The 21,811-nt window shown below is 34.2% G+C and overlaps 1 long non-coding RNA gene across 5 annotated transcripts in view; it reads left to right on the top strand.

Moving 5' to 3' along the window:
* The first annotated feature begins 6,696 nt into the window (after window positions 1-6,696).
* The window catches only part of LOC128549421 (uncharacterized), a 36,731-nt gene continuing 21,616 nt past the window's right edge, over window positions 6,697-21,811 (top strand). For 3 of the 5 annotated variants that reach the window (XR_008367593.1, XR_008367594.1, XR_008367596.1), the window contains exons 1-8: window positions 6,697-7,024; window positions 8,782-8,923; window positions 9,505-9,621; window positions 11,267-11,480; window positions 12,713-12,853; window positions 13,207-13,343; window positions 20,229-20,361; window positions 20,976-21,110. This is a non-coding gene — a long non-coding RNA (uncharacterized LOC128549421). The remainder of the gene's footprint in view (window positions 7,025-8,781; window positions 8,924-9,504; window positions 9,622-11,266; window positions 11,481-12,712; window positions 12,854-13,206; window positions 13,344-20,228; window positions 20,362-20,975; window positions 21,111-21,811) is intronic. The other 2 variants (XR_008367597.1, XR_008367595.1) reach the window with 2 other exon arrangements.

Consider the following 21,811-nt stretch of genomic DNA (forward strand, 5'->3'; position numbering starts at 1 on the left):
TTAGGGTTTCCTGAATGTTTTGGGTAGGTGATCATTTGCCCCGGGTTTTTATTTTGAACCCTTAAGAGGTTTGGGGAGATAGAAAGGACCCCAAATGATAGGCTCAAACCTTTGATTGATTTGGGTGAGTTTTGCCCTTGAGACGACATGGTTGACTCTTTGGTTTGCACATCATCTTGAGGGGGTTGTCTTTTGCCCCAAGTTTCGGGATTACCCTTAAAGGGGTTTTAGGAGATACAGAGCGGAAAACAATTTTTAAGGGAAGGACGGAAGATGGAAGGTGGGAAAAGAAGGACGTAGCCCAATTTCGAAATAACCCCCCCCCCACTGTGGCGGGGGTTATTAAAAATCAAATAAAAAATTATCCCCAGCGTGTTGAAAGGAAAAAATCAGCTTTTTTTAAGATAAATAATTTGGTGCGCAAGTTTAGAAAAAATTAAACAAAAAATTTTGGCCCCTCTATTAGTTCACAAGGCTAAAATCAAAATAATTGCCATTTCTCGGGGCCCGAATTTCAAGAAGAATAACGGGATATGGAGGGTTTTTTTAAAGGAACCGAGATACCCATAGTTTAAACACTTCTGTCCCAATTTTTTGTCAAAATCAAAAATAAATTTGTTTCTATGGGATTCACAAAAAAAATGTAAAACGGAGGGGCCCGGCGGGACGACGGACGACGTACAATCGATGTTCCCCAATAATTTTATTTTTTTAACTTCGAAAAAGAAAGGGCCAAAGCATTTTAAAAGTGTTTGTTTCAGATTTTAAAAATGAAACTTTTTTGTTTCATTTTTCGATTAAAAATTGCCCTGAAAACAAATGGGGATCAATGTCACTCAAAAATCGGAAATCGGTCCATTTGTTTTTAAAAATTTTTTCAAATGTGCTTATTTCTTTTTAAAATATGCGATCTCTTTTGTAAAAAGTGTTACATTTGCGATCGTTTTGTAACACCTTTTTAAAAATTTGATTTTTTACGAATTGGGTCCTACAAACCCTTTTCAACAAAATTTTCCCAATACAGGCATAATTCCTAGTCCCTTTTTGAAGGTTATTTTAATTTCCCCGTTTTTAAAAGGGGAAAGGGCCCTTGCTACCCACCTTTTTAATTATAGAAAAAATTAAAATTTTAAGCTGCCTTGGAAAATTTAATTTACGGCTTTTTAAAAAACGATAGGATGACAAAATTTGTAGTTACCATTTTTTTTAATTTACTAAAAACCAAGGGGTTTTCGGGAAAGCCACTGGGAATTGAAAAACACTTTTTTCCCTTTTAAACTTTTTAATTGAAAAATTTGCGTAAAAAAAAACAAAAACCCCTTTCGTAGCTTTTTTTGTTTTTTCCCGGGGCTTTCGATAACTTACCGAGAGCACGCTATTTCAAACGTTGAAAAACCAAGGGAATACAAAAAAAAATTTTTCTTGGGTTTAATTCGCTTAAAGTATGATAATATCAAGTCTTGAGTACAACTGAAAGGTGAAATTTTCTGCAAGGGGGGCATGTGAAAGGGGGGTGAAAAAGGGTAAAAACTTTTCCCCCCTGAAAGTTTTTTTCCCTTTTCCCAAATTTTATTTGGGGTTGGGTTACTTTGGAAAACAAAAGTAATGCCGGAGTTACCTTGGAAAACAAAGTGATGACAATTGGGAAGACTTAAGCATTTTGTATTTTTTCCCCAGACGACACAGTCCTTATTTCAAAAAAAGCGCAGCCAAAAAATTTCAAAAATCTTAATGATTTTTTGTACGGGTTGCCTAAGATGGGGGAAATTTTTAAAAGAATAAACCGGGAAAAACCAAAGTTTAGTCTTTGGTTCAAAAGGCGCGGGACGCGCAACATGCCTTTTACAAATTGACGGTAAAAGCCTTTCAAATTGCCCCATGGTTAAAAATATTTTGGGGGTTAAATTTTTGTCCTAGTGGTAAAACAAGGCTAAATTTTTCAAATTTTGGTTTCACAAGAAGAAAATGACTTAGGGGACCATTTCAAATTCTCCAGTTTTTTAAACTTTTGACGCGAAAAGAAGGGAATTAATTTCCCAAATTTTTTTTCCATGGTTTTGTTTATTCCCCTTTCCAAAAATTTTCCCTGGGGAAAAAAAAAAGTGTACCAGAAGGGCCCAAATATTCGGGATCAGCACAGGCGTGAAAAACCAGTAACTACCCAACCCTTTTTACTACCCAAAAAACCCCGGGGTTTTTTTTGGGCGGGGTGAGAAAAAAAGGGAAGAGTTGAAAGCCCCCTTTTGTAAAACTGCCCTGGGGAATTTTAGGTTTTTTGGGGCCAAAGGGCTTTTTTAAAACCCAAAGCCCCAAGTGTATTTTATTCTTGAAAATAATTTTTGGCACACAATTGTAATTGCCCAAGAAAAACACGATTTTTTACAACAAATTTTTTCTGGTTTTGGGTTTTAACTTGCGACAAAAAAATACAAACATTTTTGTGAAGTTAAAGCCTTTTGAAAAGTGTGTTGATTTTATTTAAATGTACATTAAAACCCTTTAAAGAACATTTGCAAATTTTCAAATTTTTTGGAGGCCCGAAAATACTTGGGAAGATGTTTTTCGGAGAAGTTTTAATTCAAAAATTTTTGTGATGAGCCGGCATCTTTTATTCCGGTGGCCTTTTTGAGTGCGGGGGGCGGAAACACATGGCTTCCATTTCGGAAAAGTTTTTGTTAAAGGCAAATCATGATGATTAAAGGGGAAAAAACCCTTTCCCTTTTTTTTACTGTTGGCCCAAAATTCAACTTTGTCAAGTTTTTTTATTTTTTAAAGCTGGGTTTAAAAAATTTCCCAGCTTTGATTAAAATTTAAAAAAAATTTTTTTCCCAAAGAATTTTTGGGAGTCAAAAAGGAACAGTTTTGGGAGTTTAAGCGCTATTTTTTTTAAGTACTAGTTATCTTTTGTTTTGGAATTTTGGGCAAAAATAGCTAATAAACCCCCCTATAAAAAATTTTTTCCCAAATTTTCACTTTTCCCTTTAGTGCTGTGTTGATATTTTTGTTTAATTGATGGGCCCAAAAACTAAAAATTCTAGTTTTTTTTTCCGGTTTTGTCCAGGGCAATTTCATGTTTAAATTTAACTGGGTTGGGAAAAAAAGATTGGGTGCCAAAATTTTTTTGTTTATTTTTTTTTTTTTTTCTTCTTATTTTTTTTAAAGTTTTTTCCTATTTTTTTTTTTGATAATGGGATATAAACCCGTATTTTAAAATATTATTTTTTTTGTTTTTCTGTTTGTTCCCAAAACTTTTAAATTGGAGGGAAAAAAAGATCTATTATTTTTCTTTTTTCACCCCTGAAATTTTATTGATAAAATTCTAAAATCTACCTAAATTTAAAAATACGGCCGTTTTCAATGAGTAATTTTTTATTAAAATTTAACCCGCTTCACCATGATTTCATTTATAAAATTCAAAATTCCCTTCTAAGAATTTCGGCAGGTACAATCGAGTAATTATAAATCCACATTTTTTGCTTTCCCCCATTATTTATTGATAAAATTCCCAATTCTCCCAACTAAAATACGGCGAAAAACGATAATAAGTATCGCTGTCCCCTAACCCAAAAAAAACTTTTTAAGGGGAAAAAAAAAGAAAAGTTTTCCCCTTTAAAGTTTACAATTATAATAGAATTTTGTTTTAGTAATACAGTGGGAAATTTACTTTTTGTCAAAAATAATTTTTTTTTACCCCCCAAGGGGTTTAATTGTTATATTTTTTTTTGTCTAATGTTACCCCAAGTAACCCTTGAGCAAATTTAAAAAAGTATTTAATTTAATTGAATTTTATATGGCATATATATTTGGTAAGTATGGGAAAGGCCGGTTTCTCCATATTATAGCCAAATTCTAAATGCCCAAATGCCAATTACTTTAAAACTAAAACGCCTTGGTTTCTTTAAAGCAAAATGCCTTACTTAAAAGCAAATTTTGCCAAATACTTTTATAAAATGCAACATACTAAATGCTAATGCCATGTAAGGCCAATGCGAAAAGCCCAAATCCCCAAAAATTTTTAATGCAAAATTTAAAATTTTTTTTACGAATTGCTTTTTTGTCAAATTTTTGGCTCCCAAAAGGGAATTGTCAATGATAAATGCCCTTTTTTGTTTTAAAAAAATAAATGTCAAAAAGCCATTGCTAAAATTAAATAAAGAAAGAATTTCATCGGTTTTTTTAATCTTGCCCTTTGTTACATAACTTTGTCTCTGTTACTTTCTTTGGGTTTAAACCTTTTAAGCAAAAATCTAGGGTTCCCTGTCCCCGTAAAATCGTAACACTTTGCTTTTTAAATTTAAATGGCAGGGAATTTTTTTTTTTAAAGAGTAAAAGTTTTTATTAGTTTAAAAAGAAAAGATCATAAAGATTGATAATATGAGAATTACCATTTTTCATTTATCAATCCAGGGGGCCCTGGGGGCCGCCCCAATTGGTCACCCTTTACTTCTCATATGACCAGTCCAGGAAGCGGACTCGGAAGTGGCTACAAAAAAGACTGAAAATTTTTAACCCCGTTTGAGCTAAAGCAAAATTTGTATAAACGAAACGAATTAAAAATTTATTTTTTTTTGGGGTTTTTTGATTTTGGGTATGGCTTTTTTATTTTGTATGTAGCACTTAGAAAAAAAATATGTGACATTTAACATTAGCTGCTGGCAATTTTTATTAACTATTTCTTTTTTAGCATTTTGGGAGTTTGAAAAAGGCCTCGGTTCCCACTAACTGCGCGGGGCAATGAGCCCCCGTGTTACAAAGAGGGAAGTTTTGCCCCCAAACTTAAATGATTTTGTTTATCAAAAAAATTTTGACCGCCCTTTTGTTTTCCCCAATTAAATCATTAGACATTGGGATAGGCGAAGGAAGCTAGGGGGTTTTCCCCAACTTTTGTATCCCTACCTTGTAGGGGCTGATTATTTTCCAAAAAAAGAAGTGACAACTCAGTGTTTTCATGTTAAGTGGGGCCGAAATGAATTTCCATTTGTTTATGAGATCTGTTATATAAGTCAGATAGGGATGTGACAGTTATAGTTTTTTTCTTAGCTGTATTGCTTTTCTTTTAAATTTTCCCTGTTTTTAATTGGGATAGGGTTATCGTAAAAAGACAAATTTCAAAGGGAGAAAATTTCAGGGGTGATGGTTTTTTCAGGGAAAATTTAATTTTTTTCTTCCCAAAAAAAAAATAACCTAAAAATTTCAATATATATATATTTTCATTTTGTAAGAAGGGAAAAGTTTATTTTAATTTCTATTTTAAAAGTGTTTTATATCATTGAAAGCTTTTAAGTGAAAATTAGGTCTCAAGATTTAATTGTTTATATTTTAAAAAAAGGTAGAATATTAAAATTGTAACCCCCTTTGGTGTTTTCCAAAATAAAGCAAATTGATCATTCTAATTTTTGTGTGCATATTGGGTAGGTAACTAAACACTCGTACTTAAATTGAAAAAAAAAGTACAATTCTAGCAGAGACGTCTTGAATTAATTATGGGGTTTTCTCAAAAGGGGGTTTAAGGGGGAGTGCGTGGGTGGGGTGCATGGGGTTTGGCCCCGGAGTTATTCATTAACAACCCCGGAATTCGTTTTTACACAAAAACCTTTACTACTTTCCGTTCGCTTTTAAAAGAATTTTGATAAATCTATGTTTTTTAAAATTAAAATTTTAAGGGATTCCTTTGTTAAAAAAATCATTTTTGATTTCATTTAAAAGCTATGTGACTTTTTAAAAAAAAAAAATGAGTTTATTGTCATCCTTGATCGGCGTCGGCCTGGATTTTTCTGGTTAAGTTTTTTGTTAGGTCAACTTTTCCCCTTAAACCCCTTTTAAGCTATCGCTTTAAAAATTTCAACACTTTTTAAACCCTCCCCTTGGGTGACTTGTACAGCAATAAACATAACTCCAATTTTGCTTTTTGGGAAGAATTAAAAGGCCCTTTTTTGGGTATAGAAAATGTAAAATTTCTTATTCCCAAATTTTACTTTTTGGTCAAATTTTTTTCTTAAACTATCAAAGCCTTTGCTTTTTAAAATTGCAACACTTTTTCACCAAAAAAAGCTGACACTGCACGCAAAAAACTAAAAAACCCTGCTGCTTTTTGCAAGAATTTTTTTGGCCCCCCCTTTTTAAAATTTTTAAAAAAAAACTGATTTCTTTGGGAAAGTTTTTGGTTTTGGTCGCTTTTCCCCTAAATATCAAAACTATGCTTTAAGACTTGCAAAAAACTTGTACAACATCAAAAACTGACTTGTACAGGGTTTTAAAAAAATCTTTTTCTGTTTTTTTGCAAGAATTATTGCCCCTTACGAACTTGAAATTTGAAATTTTCAGAATTTTTTGGTTTTAAATTTTGCGTTTAGGGCATTTTTTTCCCCTTTAAAAGGGCAAAGCTATTGCTTTAAAAAAATTTAAACAGTTAATTTGTCTTATTTTAAAAACTGATTGGAAAATCAAGTACCCTAACTCTGCATTTTTTTATCTATTTATTTTTTTTGCTAAAAATCTATTTTTTTTTAGCATTTTTTTTAGGGCGAGTTTCTCAGAACTAATTCTTTTTATCGGAAAAAGAAAAGATATAGTTTCTGTTTTTAAAAACAATGTGTTGATACATATCTGTTGTGTGACTGTGTGACTACAGCGATACGGAACGCCCGGTATTTATACTAACCCAAATATGACGTCATAATTTTAAAATGGCTGACATTCGTTGGCTGTTGATTCAAGTCAAGTTTTTAAGCATGTTTACATGTAAATAAGGGTATGGCAGCAACTAATAATGAATTGTAAAACTATTTACAGATAAGTGCTATCGATTTAACGTAGTATTAGAACTTTTATGAAGTTATTTATGAAGCAATCAGCCTTCAATGTTCGTACATAGAACATTCGTACCCAGTGCCAGGTAAGATAAAAAAGAAATTACAACAATGAACAATTTCAACGAATGTCTGGATACTACAATATGATTTCGAACCCATGGTAACACGTGAATTGAAGTCAGACACCTTACCACCATGCAACAGTATCATCGGTATATAGATAATTTTAGTGATAGAGCAGCCCGAGGGCTTGGCGCAAAACTATTTATCTTGTTCTTTATTTATATACACTTACAATAGTTTTGCACCAAGCCCTCGATTAATTTAATCTGCCCTATTTTATGGTTTGGCAGTGGCTAGAGAACCGAAATTGGTTCCCTAGACGGGCATTTGTATTCGTCCGGAACCGGTTCTCTAACAGAATAACCAGAATTTTATTTCTATGCATACATGCTGCCAAAATCCACTTTGTTTCTTGGTAAATGTCATGCATATTGTTTACCGTTTCCTTGTATTTATCAAGTCGGAGATCATCACAAATCGGTGTGTTATCTACAAATCTGTACTTAACACATGAATCAGTAGTTATCAGTAACTACCGATCTATAGATAAACAATACACAAATCTGGAAATTTCCATTTTAAAGGTTTATTTTCATCATCCGGAAAATGTCTATATCCTTCAAAAAGTTTTATCGGAGGCAAGTCTCCGATAATATGTCTAAATTTAATTTCAACAACAAATATTAAAGATACAGAAGCAGAAAACAAATTGACGTTTCACTACTAAATGAATTTTACTTGTAAAAATCTTAAGCATAAAGCTGTTATTTTTGTTATTTTCACTTTGCAATTTTCCATTTCTATCCGCTGTCTGCCATCTTGTAAAGTAAAGAATGTAAAACTGTTTGTGATTGGCTACTTTTACCGAATTCTTCAGGCTCATGTCAAAAGGTCGCTAATGTACGGAAGACGGGTATGGGTAAAAATTGCCGATGCCTTTGTGACATTGATTGAAAGTTTGGCATATACATAATTATGTAACTGTTTCATAATTAAAGCTTTTGCTAAAGATTGTCAGTTATATCTTTATGAAATAAATAAATTGTCAGTCGTTATATCTTTAGTCATTAATTAATGGTTTAAGCAATGGGGAGGGCTTAGATAATGTTGGAATAACTTTTGGCCCAACCCAATTGTATGTATATGATTTAATGCGTGTATAAATCATGTGATGTACACATGTGTGAATATATATATATACAATAATTTGAATAAAATATGATAAAACTAAGATTTAAGCAATACTCGTATATGTAGCTAATTCAAATTATAAATACTTTACATGGTTTTTTAATGCAAGGTTTCTATTACTTTCTATAAATGCTTGATGTTATGTAGGAGCATGGAATTGGGGAGCATATAATATTAAATGCCTTCCAGTCTAAAAAATTTGGCAATAGAAGAACTGTTTAGTTCAAATACAGGGAATAGCATGTTTGAAAGGGACTTCTAATGCATTATAGTCTATTGGTAAATGAATACTAATCAGTTAACTTGAAGTCAATGTTGACTGCAAGATATTTTGAAGACTTTGTGAATGATTACCCTTTACCCTCCTAAATTACTAAAATGGACTGGTCTATCATTCAATCTGGACAATACAATTTATTATTCAAAGGGGTGTTCACTGAAAATTTATTGATAGCATAGCGAATAGTGCAGACCAAGATCAGCCTGCACATCCGTGAGTTAGGGCCACGTGTGAGGCACATTTTGTTCTCTGTGGCACTATTTGTACTCAACCTCTGTTTCATATGGGGAATTGGCAGTTACAGAGAACAAGTTTGTACTGCTACAGAATCCAGGAACACTGGTACGGTTAAATGCCTGCCAGAAAACAACTGAAATATTGTTGAAAAATAGCATTGAACTCAAAATAAAAAAAAAACAAACAAATCTTTTGCAGTGCATTGGGAAGTAACAGTAAAGCAGAATACCTACAGTCCATGAAGTTGAGAAATGAAGAAATGCAGCTCTGAATTGTTTAATACGGTGTGTGGGGAAAACATACTGGATAGTGGATATCAAGCATAGAAATCATGTGACAAGTAAGACGATCATTTTTATTTAGAACCATTTTCCTCTAATCCAGCTGCACTCTGAGTTATAGAAAAGCTGAACACAGACAAAACGGTTTTTCTTTTAAAAAATAAAACAAATGTTACAATGGAAGGGAGGTAACTCAAATTCAAAAAAAGAACACTAAAAGGCTATATTTTAAGAAATTGATCCTTGTTTCATATAAAATTGAGCTACTTGAACAGATCTATTTCGATACAGTTTCTGTATTTTCTCTCTATTAGAGACCTATTTTCTACAAGATATTCATACATCTGCTTCAAGAAAACGAAAAAAATGCAAGTCATCTGAAGTCAGGTACCCTCATATAGCAGTATTTCAGACAGCAGTCTGCAGAATTAACACCCTTCTTTCGTTTTCAATTAAATAACCTGAAAAAATGCAAAAAGAAACATGAAAAGTGTCTTATTTTATGAAAAATAAATAGTAACTATCATTGAGGAACTTTTTTCAACCAAATTACAGCTATTTAACCAAAATGTCCATGCTTGATTTTATTGTGGTATATGTGTATCTAATACGTCTTTGAACTTTATATTTCTTTTTGCAGTGTGTAGTAACAGTAACACAGAATGGCTGGAGACCATTAACTTGAGAACTGAAGAGATGCAGGTCTTTGTTCTATATGGTGATTGATGGAACCATGGTGCAGTTTTGAATATATAAGGTAGATCATTGATACATGTTTCCATGTAACCATTAGTGGTTACTGGCAAGCAGCCTATGTGAATAAAGAATTGGGCCAAGGGCACTAACTTTTGCCGCAGCTCTTGATATTACTCATAGTTTGTTTTCAGACTCCTTTCCGCATACTACAAACCATCATGTTCGTCCGTCAACAATTTCTTGTCTGCACGATAGTGGTTTCATTTATGATTTTATTTTAACTAAACTTGCACACAACTTGTATCACCATAAGATCTCGGTTCCTTTCTTGAACTGGCCAGATCCCATTATAGGTTCCAGAGTTATGGCCCCTGAAAGGGCCAAAATCAGCTATTTTGACCTTGTCTACACAATAGCAGCTTTATTTATGATTTGATTTTACCAAACTGGCACACAACTTGTATCACCATAAGATCTTGGTTCCTTTCTTGAACTGGCTAGATCCCGTTATGGGTTCCAGAGTGATGGGCCCTAAAAGGGCCAGAATTAGCTATTTTGACCTTGTCTGCACAATAGCAGCTTCATTAAATTTAATCAAACTTGCACAAAACTTGTGTTGCCATAAGATCTCAGTTCCTTTGTTGAAACGGCCAGATCCCATAATCATGATAATGGGTTCCAGAGTGATGGCCACTGAAAGGGCCAAAATTAGCTATTTTGACCTTGTCTGCACAATAGCAACTTCATTTATGATTTAATTTTAACCAAACTTGCACACAACTTGTATCACCACAAGATCTTAGTTCTCTTGCTGAACTGATTCCGTTATGGGTTCCAGAGTTATGGCCCCTTAAATGTCCAAAATTGGCTATTTTGGCTTTTGCAGCCATGTAGAGACTTCATTTATGGTTTTATTTGATACAAACTTCCAAAATATCTTCAACAACAATAAATCTTGGATTCCATGACAAATCAGATCCAATTGTAGGTTCCAGTCATTTTATATCTGATTACCACCCCTGATTGTAGTCAAAATGGATTTATATCAGTAAGTACTTACAGGGCTTATTTGAAATTTCATTATTGTCATTAGTTGGACTGAGCCAATCAGGGTAGATAACTGTGGACTGATTTTATGTCAAATTACCTCCCTTTATTTCAAATTTAAATTGGTATATCTCTGTAACTAATGAAGATACTGATCTGAAATTTCATTTATGTCAACAGATTTATTTGTTCACTTACAATAATTTTCTTTTAATTACTTCCCTTTTACATTACTATAGATAGCTTATTTTTAGTAACTTTTTATGATTGGCCGTAGGGAAAAACAGAGACCTTTTTTCTGTGGTACAACATGGATGGTACCTACAATTTTTAGGTGTATTTTGACATATCTGTACCATGTAAAAAAAAAATTCTTTTTGGTTAAATTTCTTTCCTTTGTTGTTCCTGACCTTTGGACTTAGATATTTTTTCTGAGGACCTTCTTGTCCTCAAGTGCAATGATAACAGGTGAGCGATATAGGGCCATCGTGGCCCTCTTGTAATCTTTTACACACGCATGCTGATGGAATGTCTGGCAGTCCGTCTAACTGAAGTGTAGATGATTTTCATTAAATTTGTGAAATAACATTTTGAATGTGCATCTTTAGAACTTTGATGGATTTACAAAACATTTTCAAAAAATTCTATTTCTTTTGTAGGTGTGAAGTTACAGAAAAGCAGAATAGCTACAGACCATGAAATTTAGAAAATGAAAAGATGCATGTCTTTGTTCAGCATGGTGTATATGGGAAACATTGTAGGTCTCAGACCTCTGTTCAACATGGTGTATATGGGAAACATTGTGGGTCACAGACCTCTGTTCAGCATGGTGTATATGGGAAACATTGCGGGTCACAGACATGAAATGATTTGGTAAGTTTAACACACCATAAATTTGTATTTAGAATTATTTTCCTGTAAATCCAACTGCACTTTTTAAGCCAGATTTTTTTAACTTTACAGTTGAAGGGAGGTAACTTAATTTGAAAAAAAACAACACAAAATTTAAATGCCCTTAATTCTATTTTGGTAAATTACAGGTTTGTTTTCACAGAAATTTTTACAAAGACAGTTTAGAAACAAATCATGGTTTTAGGTTTCTGTTCAGGTATAATGATATACTACACCAGCAGCCTGTTTAAAATATTTGATGGCCGAGATTTGATTCATACCAGCTATTTTCTGTTCTGTTCTTCCTCTTTCTATCATTGGTCCCTTATCCCTTACAATAATGGACACAATTGATTCTGCCTTTGCGACCAGTGTAGATCATGATCAGCCTACGCCATCCTCGCAGTCTGATCAAGATCTGCTCTGTTCGCCATTCAGCCAGTATCTGTTTAGTAAACACCACTTTTGACAGTTAATGGTACTGTCCAAATTGAAAGATAGACAAGTGCATGATGAAAATTTAGCAGGGTAAAAATAATTTAAGAGTATCCGTAAATATGTTCATTTTTCCTTTCTGTTCAACAAATTTGCATTACATGCATTGATTTTGTAATTATTCAGATACGCAAAATAACAGGGGAAATTAATTTCAAGGAAAATCTAAAGTGACATAAATTTTGAACGGCAGTTATTTTAGGTATTGTTTTTTCTTGTTTAGTCTAAACCTTTTACTTACTGACATAAATTCTTTTTATTTGTTTGTTTTTGTTTTTTTTGGTTGGGTTTAATGCGCACCGACACAAGTTTAGGTCATATGGAGACTTTCTAGCTTTGATGGTGGAGGAATATCCCAAGTGCCCCTTCATGCATTATGTCATCACGAGCAGGCACCTGGGTAGAACCACCGACCTTCCGTAAGCCAGCTGGATGGCTTCCTGTCATGAAGAATTCAATGCCCCGAGTGAGGCTCGAACCCACATCGATGAGGGGCAAGTGATTTAAAGTCAGCAACCTTAACAACTCAGCCACGGAGGCCCCTTGACATAGATTCACTTACGAATATCATTGCACGAAATTTCATAAATTTTAAAGGAAACTTTTTATAGTTTCAAGTTACAAGTTAGGAGTTTTAGATGATTATCATTAAATTGTAAAATTGCTTCTCATAATATATTTCTTTCTAAACACTCTGAAAGGTGTCTCTTCTTTTGTAGTGTGAAGTAACAGTTAAGCAGAATGGCTTCCGACAATTAGTTCAGAATTGAAGAAGAGATGCAGATCTTTGTTCTATATGGTGTATGAGGGAACCATGGTGGAAATTTGGATTTCATGGCAGTCATAGAAATATCTAATAAGTAACCAGATAATTTTTGTTAAGAATAATTTACCACTTAAAAACTGCATTTAGAGTTACATAAGAGCTGAACAGATACCAATACTTTAAAAAGCAGCAACAAATGTCCAATCTTCTATAAAACAGATTTTACAATTGAAGGGAGCTAACTTAATTAAAAAAATACATACTGAAATACCCTTGCTTTCATAGAAATTTTCACTTACAGAATCTTATAAGGTTTCTAGTTTTGGATTGAGTATGACTACACTGGTATTTTAAGAATTGATTGATGCTTCCATAATTACAGTAAATGAAGCATTTTATTTTCATACCAATTAAACACTACCATACTGTATAATAGTATTTCTACAGGTCTGTAGGACAGTTATATGTGTACCAGTCTGTCAGACTATTATGTGTCTGTCCAGTTGAAAAATTCGCAGTGGATGCTTAGTTTCTCACATAATTTGGCAGAATTTTCACACAAGACAGATTGCAAAAGACTTTAGGTAAGTTTTAGTTGACTATACAATGTGTAGAGAGCTGTCCTACTCGACCCGGCATTGGCGTCCTGTATATGCACTTAGGTTAAAGTTTTCATGCACTTTCTCTTTATCTCTGTAATTACTTGATGGATTTGTTTCAATCTTTAAATGGTGCTCATCACCACACACGTCACAAGAGCCATAACTCTCACACCAATATTTCATGAATTATCCCCCTTTTACTTAGAACATTTTGATGAGCTTTCACTCTATCTCAGATATTACGAAATAGATTTGATTCAAATTTAAAATAGTTATTCTACCTTATCAGCCATATCATATGACACAAGGTCCATAACTCTGGTAACAATATTTCCTGAATTATGCCCCCTTTTACTTAGAATTTCAGGTTAGATTTTTGATGCACTTTCACTCTGTCTCAGGTATTACTAAATGGATTTGATTCAAACTTAAAATAGTTATTCAACATCATCACTCACATCATATTATGCAAGGGTCATAACTCTTGCCACAATATTTCATGAATAATCCCCCTTTTTATTTAGAATTTCAGATTCAAAGTTTTGATGCTCTTTCACTCTGTCTCAGATATTACTGAAATGTTTTGATTCAGCCTGTATGTAGTTGTTCCACCTTATCACACACATCATTTGACATAAAGTCTAGAATTCTGGTACCAGTATTTCATGAATTATCTTCCCCTTTACCTTGAATTTTAGGTTAAAGTTTTGATGCAATTTCTCCATCTCAGTTATTTAGAAATGGATTTGATTCAAACTTAAAGTCGTTGTTCCACCTTATCACCCAATTTATATGACACAGGGTCCATGTCTCTGATACATATGTATCAATATATCATGAAATATGCCCCTTTTACATAGAATTTCAGGTTAATTTTGATGCATTTTCACTATATCTCAGTTATTACTAAAAGGATTTGATTCAAACTTGAAGTTGTTATTCCAGTCATCTCCCACATAATATGACACAAGGTGCAGACATCACTCTTGCACCAATATTTCATGAATTATCCCCCTTTTTGCTTAGAATTATATGTATGTAATGTTTTGATACACTTTATCTTTACCTCTCTTATTATGCCCCCCTTCGAAGAAGGAGGGGTATATTGTTTTGCAGATGTCGGTCGGTAGGTCGGTCGGTCGGTCGGTCGGAATGTAGACCAATCCGTTTCCGGATGATAACTCAAGAACGCTTGGGCCTAGGATCATGAAAGTTGATAGGTAGGTTGGTCATCACCAGCAGATGACCCCTATTGATTTTGAGTTCTGTATGTCAAAGGTCAAGGTCACAGTGACCCTGAATAGTAAAACGGTTTCCGGATGATAACTAAAGAACGCTTGGGCCTAGGGACATGAAAGTTGATAGGGGGGTTGGTAATGGCCAGCAGATGACCCCTATTGATTTTGAGGTCAGTATGTTAAAGGTCAAGGTCACAGTGACCCTGAACAGTAAAACGGTTTCCGGATGATAACTCAAGAACGCTTAGGCCTAGGGTCATGAAAGTTAATAGGGAGGTTGATTATGACCAGCAGATGACCCCTATTGATTTTGAGGTCAGTACTTCAAAGGTCAAGGTCACAGTAACCAGGAACAGTAAAATGGTTTCCAGGCAATAACTCAAGAACGCTTGGGCCTAATGTCAGGAAAATTGAAAGGTAGGTTGGCCATGACCAGCAGATGACCCCTATTGATTTTGAGGTCATTAGGTCAAAGGTCAAGGTCACATTGGCCAGGAACCAGGGTTCGCACAGGCCTTGAAAAGTCCTTGAATTCGATGGTAGTCCTTGAAAACTCCTTGAAAATGACAAAAACCCTAAAAAACCTGGAAAAGTACTTGAATTTTGAAAAAAACTCCTTGAATTTGACCTTTTACTCCTTGAAAATATTCTTTCCGTAACTTTGTTTTGCAAAAAGAATTTAAGGCTTAAAATAAATCGGAGAAAATGAAAATAAATTCGTGAAATTGCAGGATCGGGTCACTCGTATACTATTATAGTGGTCTACGGCCACACTTTATCGATATTTACAGAGTGCTATTTCTACTATATCACTGTTTGCATGTTTCCGTTTCCGTTTAAAAAAGTACGGGGGAATAATAACTCGCAATTTTTAGCTATTTGCGAGTGTTTCCAGAGAATTAAAATGAGTAAGAAAAATAAACATGTTTACTCAAGTAAGCGGGAGACAAAAGACGAATATAAACAGTGGCTGAAGCCCTATAGAGCAGACAGAACGAAGTGTATTTGTACGTCGTGTGACAAAATTTTGAGGTATCATTAGCAGGAGTGCGCTAAAAAATCACAAGAAAAGCGATAAACCTCAGCAAAATAGTGAATCACATCAATCTAATAATTGAATTACGTCATTTTCAGAGGTGTGACAAATGATGGTTGTTTTATTTTTGCTTTACATAATAAAAGTTGTTCAGATTAGGTCGTGGTTTTGAAAAAAAATAGTCCTTGAAAAATTGTAAAAAGTCCTTGAAAAGTACTTGAATTTTGTCTCTGATATTCTGTATGAACCATGGGAACAGTTAAACGGTTTCTGATCTTCTTGTCCAAAACCATAGGGCCTAGGGCTTTGATATTTGGTATGTAGCATAATCTAGTGGTCCTCTACCAAGAGTGTTCAGATTATTTCCCTGGGGTCAAATATGGCCCCACCCTGGGGGTCACATGGTTTATATAGACTTATATAGGAAAAAACTTTGAAAAACCTCTTGTCCAAAACCACAGGGCCTAGGGCTTTGATATTTGGTATGTAGCATAATCTAGTGGTCCTCTACCAAGAGTGTTCAGATTATTTCCCTGGGGTCAAATATGGCCCCACCCTGGGGGTCACATGGTTTATATAGACTTATATAGGAAAAAAACTTTGAAAAACCTCTTGTCCAAAACCACAGGGCCTAGGGCTTTGATATTTTGTATATGACACCATCGAGTGGTCCTCTACTAAGATTATTCAATTATTTCCCTAGGGTCAAATATGGCTCCGCCCTGGGGGTCACATGGTTTACATAGACTTATATAGGGAAAAACTTTGAAAATCTTCTTGTCCAAACCACAAAGACTATGGCTTTGATATTTTGTTATGTAGCATCATTTAGTGGTTCTCTACCAAGTTTGTTCAAATTTTCTCTCTAGGGTCAAATATGGCCCCGCCCCAGGGGTCATATGGTTCATATAGACTTATATAGGGAAAAACTTAGAATCTTCATGTCAATAACTTACATCATTCAAATTTGGACCACATGTATAGTTTTGAGTGGCAAGATGAACCTTGACATGAGTTGACCTTGATCTTGACCTAGTGACCTACTTTCACATTTCTGTAGCTACAGCCTTCGAATTTGGACCACATGCATAGGTTTGTGTACCGAAAATTTGACCTTGTTATTGACCTAGTGACCTACTTTCACATTTTTGAAGGTACAGGCTTCAAATTTGGACCACATGCATAGTTTTTTGTTCCAAAATAAAATTTGACCTTGATTTTGACCTTGTGACCTACTTTCACATTTCTCAAGCTTCAGCCTTCAAATTTGAACCACGTGCATAGTTTTGTGTACTGAAATGAACTTTGATCTTGAGATTGACCTAGTGACCTACTTTCACATTTCTGAAGGTACAGGCTTCAAATTTGGACCACTTGCGTAGTTTTGTGTTCCGAAATAAAATTTGACCTTGATTTTGACCTTTTGACCTACTTTCACATTTCTCAAGCTACAGCTTTCAAATTTGGACCACATACACATTGTTTTGTACCGAAATGAAATTTGACCTTGATTTTGACCTTGAACAAGTCTTGAAATTTGGAACATTCAAAAATGGCTCAGTGGATGGCGCCAAGATACTCTGTAATCTCTTGTTAGGTTAATAGGTTAAAGGTCAAGGTCAGATTTAACCAGAATGAACTTTTGTTTACAGTGAGCATATAATTTCTGTTCCTTGTGCAATTACTGAATGCATCAAGGGGGGCATTTCGTGTTCGACGAGCTCTTGTTACTTAATACTTTTGACACAGACTTAAGCTACTGTCCAATATCTTTATTCTTTTTGGAGTCATTAAACAGCTCCAGCTTCCTCAGATGCAGCCAGTTTCCCTATCCAGTTTCCCTATCCAGTTTCACTATCCAATTTCCCTATCCAGCATTGAAAAAGTCGAGGGCGATATCTCCTGTGACTGCTCTAGTTCTTCATTAGTTTAAAGTCTTGTTCAGTTCAACTGAGCACTAAGTGCTCATTGTGAGCTTTTAGGATCATTGGTGGTCTGCCATCCATATATCATCCAAAATTTCTCTATCTCCTTTTAAACCACTATGCCAGTTTCAACCAAACTTCACAGGATTGTTTCTTTGGAGGTCTTATTTCAGATTTCAAGACTATCATAGCAGAATTCTTGTTGCAGTAACAAGCAAAAGGAGAAATGTTCCTTGGGTGACCTATACCAAAAAAATCCAAAACACATAGGTCCAGGCTAATGTTCCTTGTATAGTTATATTGAAAACTTTGGAAGATCTTTACTGAAATTGCTTGTCCAGTTTTGAAGTAATTACACAGCAGTTTTCCTTGCGTTACCATTTCCCAAATTCCTTCCATTAAAAAAATGTGGGGTGGGGGAGGGGATAGGTTAGGTTTCCTAGTATTGATGTACAGAAAACTTTGAAAATCTTCAGCTTTGAAACATCTGGCTTGATTTGAAAATAACTTCAAAGCAATGTTACTTGTATGGCCATTCACCAAATTCCTTCCAATAATTTTGTGCCATTAAAACTCATGACTGCTAGGAGATGTGGCTAGTTTCTCATAAAGGCTGTACATAAAATGATTAAAATTTTCTCCTTTTCTTAGTTCTTGGCGGACACTCTTCAGATTCCTTCAAGCTATATTGATCTTTTAAATAAAAACACAGCTACTTGGGGTCATGGCTAGTTTTCTCTCTATGTTTTTAAGTAAACATAATTATCTTCTCCTAAACTTCTAGCTCGATTTCAAAATAATTTGGCTGCATAATTTCTTGTTTTGTTAAAGAATAGGAATGCCATGGATGGGGCAAGTTCTCCCTATATGGAAAAGTGTAAAGCTGTGAAAAGTACTTGTTTGATTAGAAAATAATGTCACTACAATTTTCTGCGGGTGATCCTGTATCAGATTCCTTCAAGCCACATTAACTTGTTAGTTTTCTCTATGTGACTGTGTGCAGAACTTTAATTCAAAATCTTCTCTTCTGAAACTGCTGACCAAAATTCAAAATGATGACGACAACAATGACTTTATTTAAAGAGGAACTCAGTTGGGCATGCCCGGTCATCCCTGTGAGCTTCTATATTAACATGTATACGGTTACGAAATTGAAAATGTTCAAGAATGTATGCGATAAAAGATTACGTATACAGAAAAAGACATTTATAAGTAAACAATAACACTGCACAGACATGACATTCTTGATAAGCAATTCCTGAAAAATTGAAAGAAATGAATACTAGACTCATAGGACTGTTGTAGTTTGTTGCCCACCAGAGAACCACCATTTTTATCTCCACTATACAGAGAATATAGGGATGCTATTCTACTCACCCCGGCATCAGCTCGAGTTTTCTTGGTTAAAGTTTTTCGGCAAAATTTGTTTTTCTTTGTCACTATTGCTAATATCTTACTTGAACTTTACATTAACATTGTTCAGCATGCAAACAAGGTATGTGCAGAGGCTGCGCCCAAATAGGCACAAGATCGCAGTAATTTGCCCTTAGTTGTCCACAATAAGGAAGTGGTAACATAGAAAATATTCCTCTGTTTGATGGTGAATACAAGAAATGCATTAGTAAATTTTTGAGTGAAAAACCTGCAATAAATAAATAGCATACTTTAATAGAGGAGGTATAGAATAATAGGTACATGTACAATTTGACAGAATGTGAATGTCAGAATATGCAGAACATGACTCTTTGATAAGTTTTTGCTAGTTTTGCCTGTTTGCGACCATCTAGAGTGTTCTTCAGATGGATGTGATTTGGTTCAAAATGGTTGAAAAAAGAGCCATTTAAACCCCATGTTTATTGTGGCTGGATTTTTTTCTCTTGAATAGTTCTGTTGGGTTCAGGTATTTTGGGGGGTTGGAATTCATGCAAAAATGCATTAGTGCCCATTGCCTATAAAGAACATACTGTAAAAATAACTTGGGTCTTAAAAAGGCCTGATATAATGGAAAAATTCAGAAAGTAAATTGTTAATATTTGTTATTTTGCAATCTATATGGCTGTAATTTTGATGGTGAATGGCTCATAGGCATAGCCATCTGGAAATTACTTGAATTAATTGTTACAATTGCAGAAATTGCTTCAGTTTGAGTAAAAATTATACATGCACTTTAAAAATGTAAAAATCCTACTTTCAGTTTACATGTTTCTGGAAATTTTCTAATTTTGCAGGTTTTCATGCATAAAATGCATTTGTATAAGTTTTATGTTTGAACCCGCTTTGCGGAAAACAAAATGGTGTATTACAAATGCCGCCATGGATTTTTAGAAATTTGAGCTGCCGCCGAGGAAATCTGACCTAGAGTCAGATATTATATTATATACTTCTATTCTTGTTTACATTAAATTGCTCTTTTGGATACTTGAATTTACACAGTTCACACAGTCTGAATAGAGAAATATGTGTAATCATAATCAGTTTAAGGACTTGAAATTGAACAGATCAGGCCCGAAATTGGCATATTTTAATTGATTTTGAAGGAACACAGGCAGATTTTCACTCATTAGACATGAATATTGGTTTCCTTAAATGCTAAATTGAGCATAAATCTTCATATTTTAGGTCCTGAATTGTATGTTTACTTACTCTGTTGGATTTCTTATATTTTCAGTGCCCCAAAACCTGAAATGAGAGTGCTTGGACAATGTGAAGTTTGTCGCATAGACGGGGATTGACCGCCTTTGTATATACAAGTCTACAACTTTTCAGATTGACCGAAGACAATTGTTTGGTGTTGTGGATGGGTAAATAATTCCATTGTAAATACTTCTAATAAAAGTCAGGTACTTTTCCATGATACTGTAAAATTTAATAGACTTTGTTTAAATTGCAACGGCAATTGAAAGACAGGTAGAAATTAGAATTATAGTGGAATAACATTATTTCAGCCAGTTTTACCATAATGACTACATTCTGAAGCATGTGTGGTAGTGAGATTACATTAGTAATCTGTTACTTTGAAATTGGACAGGATTTTGTTCCTAATAATTGGTACAGTAAGCTGTATTCCAAGTGAGAATTATTAGGTCAGATTGCAGCCAACTTTTAGCTACAATCTGACCCAATAATTCTCACTTGGAATACAGCTTACTGTACTAAATTTCACCTGAAAACAGTTAACGTTGCTTCAGATCTGGAAGTCAGTAAAGCAATTTGAACAGACATTGTAATTGATACTTTTGTTATTAAAAGTGTTTGTTATGACACATTTTACATATGTAAGTCTTGCTTTTTAGGTTTTATCACACTTTCTTTGCAGTCATATTGTTTTGAAATATATTTTGCACATACATGCAGTCATATAAACTGAATAAGTTTTCAATCTGAGATATTATGACTAGCTTGATTCATATTTCAGATGTGGTTTGGCCGCAGGCTTTCCAATCACACAGAAGATACTGGTTCTATCACAAGAAGGGTCACATCAATTGATATTAGTCACTGGAAAAATTTGGAGAACCAACTGTAGATTCTCAGGTTGAAATTTATTAAGGTATTTGCAGAAATTTAGCCAGTTTGGAACATTCAGCAGGCAGTGATGTACATTAAAATCATTCTTTATATAGATCAGGGCTGTTGTTTATATATAGATCAGGGCTGTTTTTGTTTTTTTTTTGCGAGAAAGCATAGCTGTGATACACAATTTAAGATTTTGTTCATTGTGAATGGACATTATGGCTGTCTAGTTTTGTGTAATTTCACCTTAAGGAGGTAGGTTACCTTGTTACTAGGGTAAATTCAAATTAGTTTAACCGCAGCAATTTTTTGTATTTCGTGTAATTTAATGTTTTGACTGCTACAATTGCAATTTCTTTTATCTCTGGCCCGTCAAGTACAATTTTTATACAGGTTTGAAAAACATGACCCTCTGAAGGTATTTTATATAGAAAGAAGGAAAATACGTATATTTAACAGTTTTCAGTGCATTTTGGTTTCATTGTTATCCGTAGAAGTCTGCATAATTAATAATTTTACTAGTATACGCGTTAGCTTTCTAATATAAGCTTAAAATATATATGTCGCGGGGCTCGTGTTTCCATGGTAACGCATTTTCTCTCATTTTTAGCTCGACTATACGAAGTATAAGGAGAGCTATCCTACTCGCCCCAGCGTCGGCGTCGGCGTCTTTCCGCGTCCCCACCTTGGTTAAAGTTTTTGTGCATTTTCTCTTTTTTCAACTTATCTCTGTAATTG

The sequence above is a fragment of the Mercenaria mercenaria genome, chromosome 16 (assembly GCF_021730395.1).
Source record: "Mercenaria mercenaria strain notata chromosome 16, MADL_Memer_1, whole genome shotgun sequence".
NCBI lineage: Eukaryota > Metazoa > Mollusca > Bivalvia > Venerida > Veneridae > Mercenaria > Mercenaria mercenaria.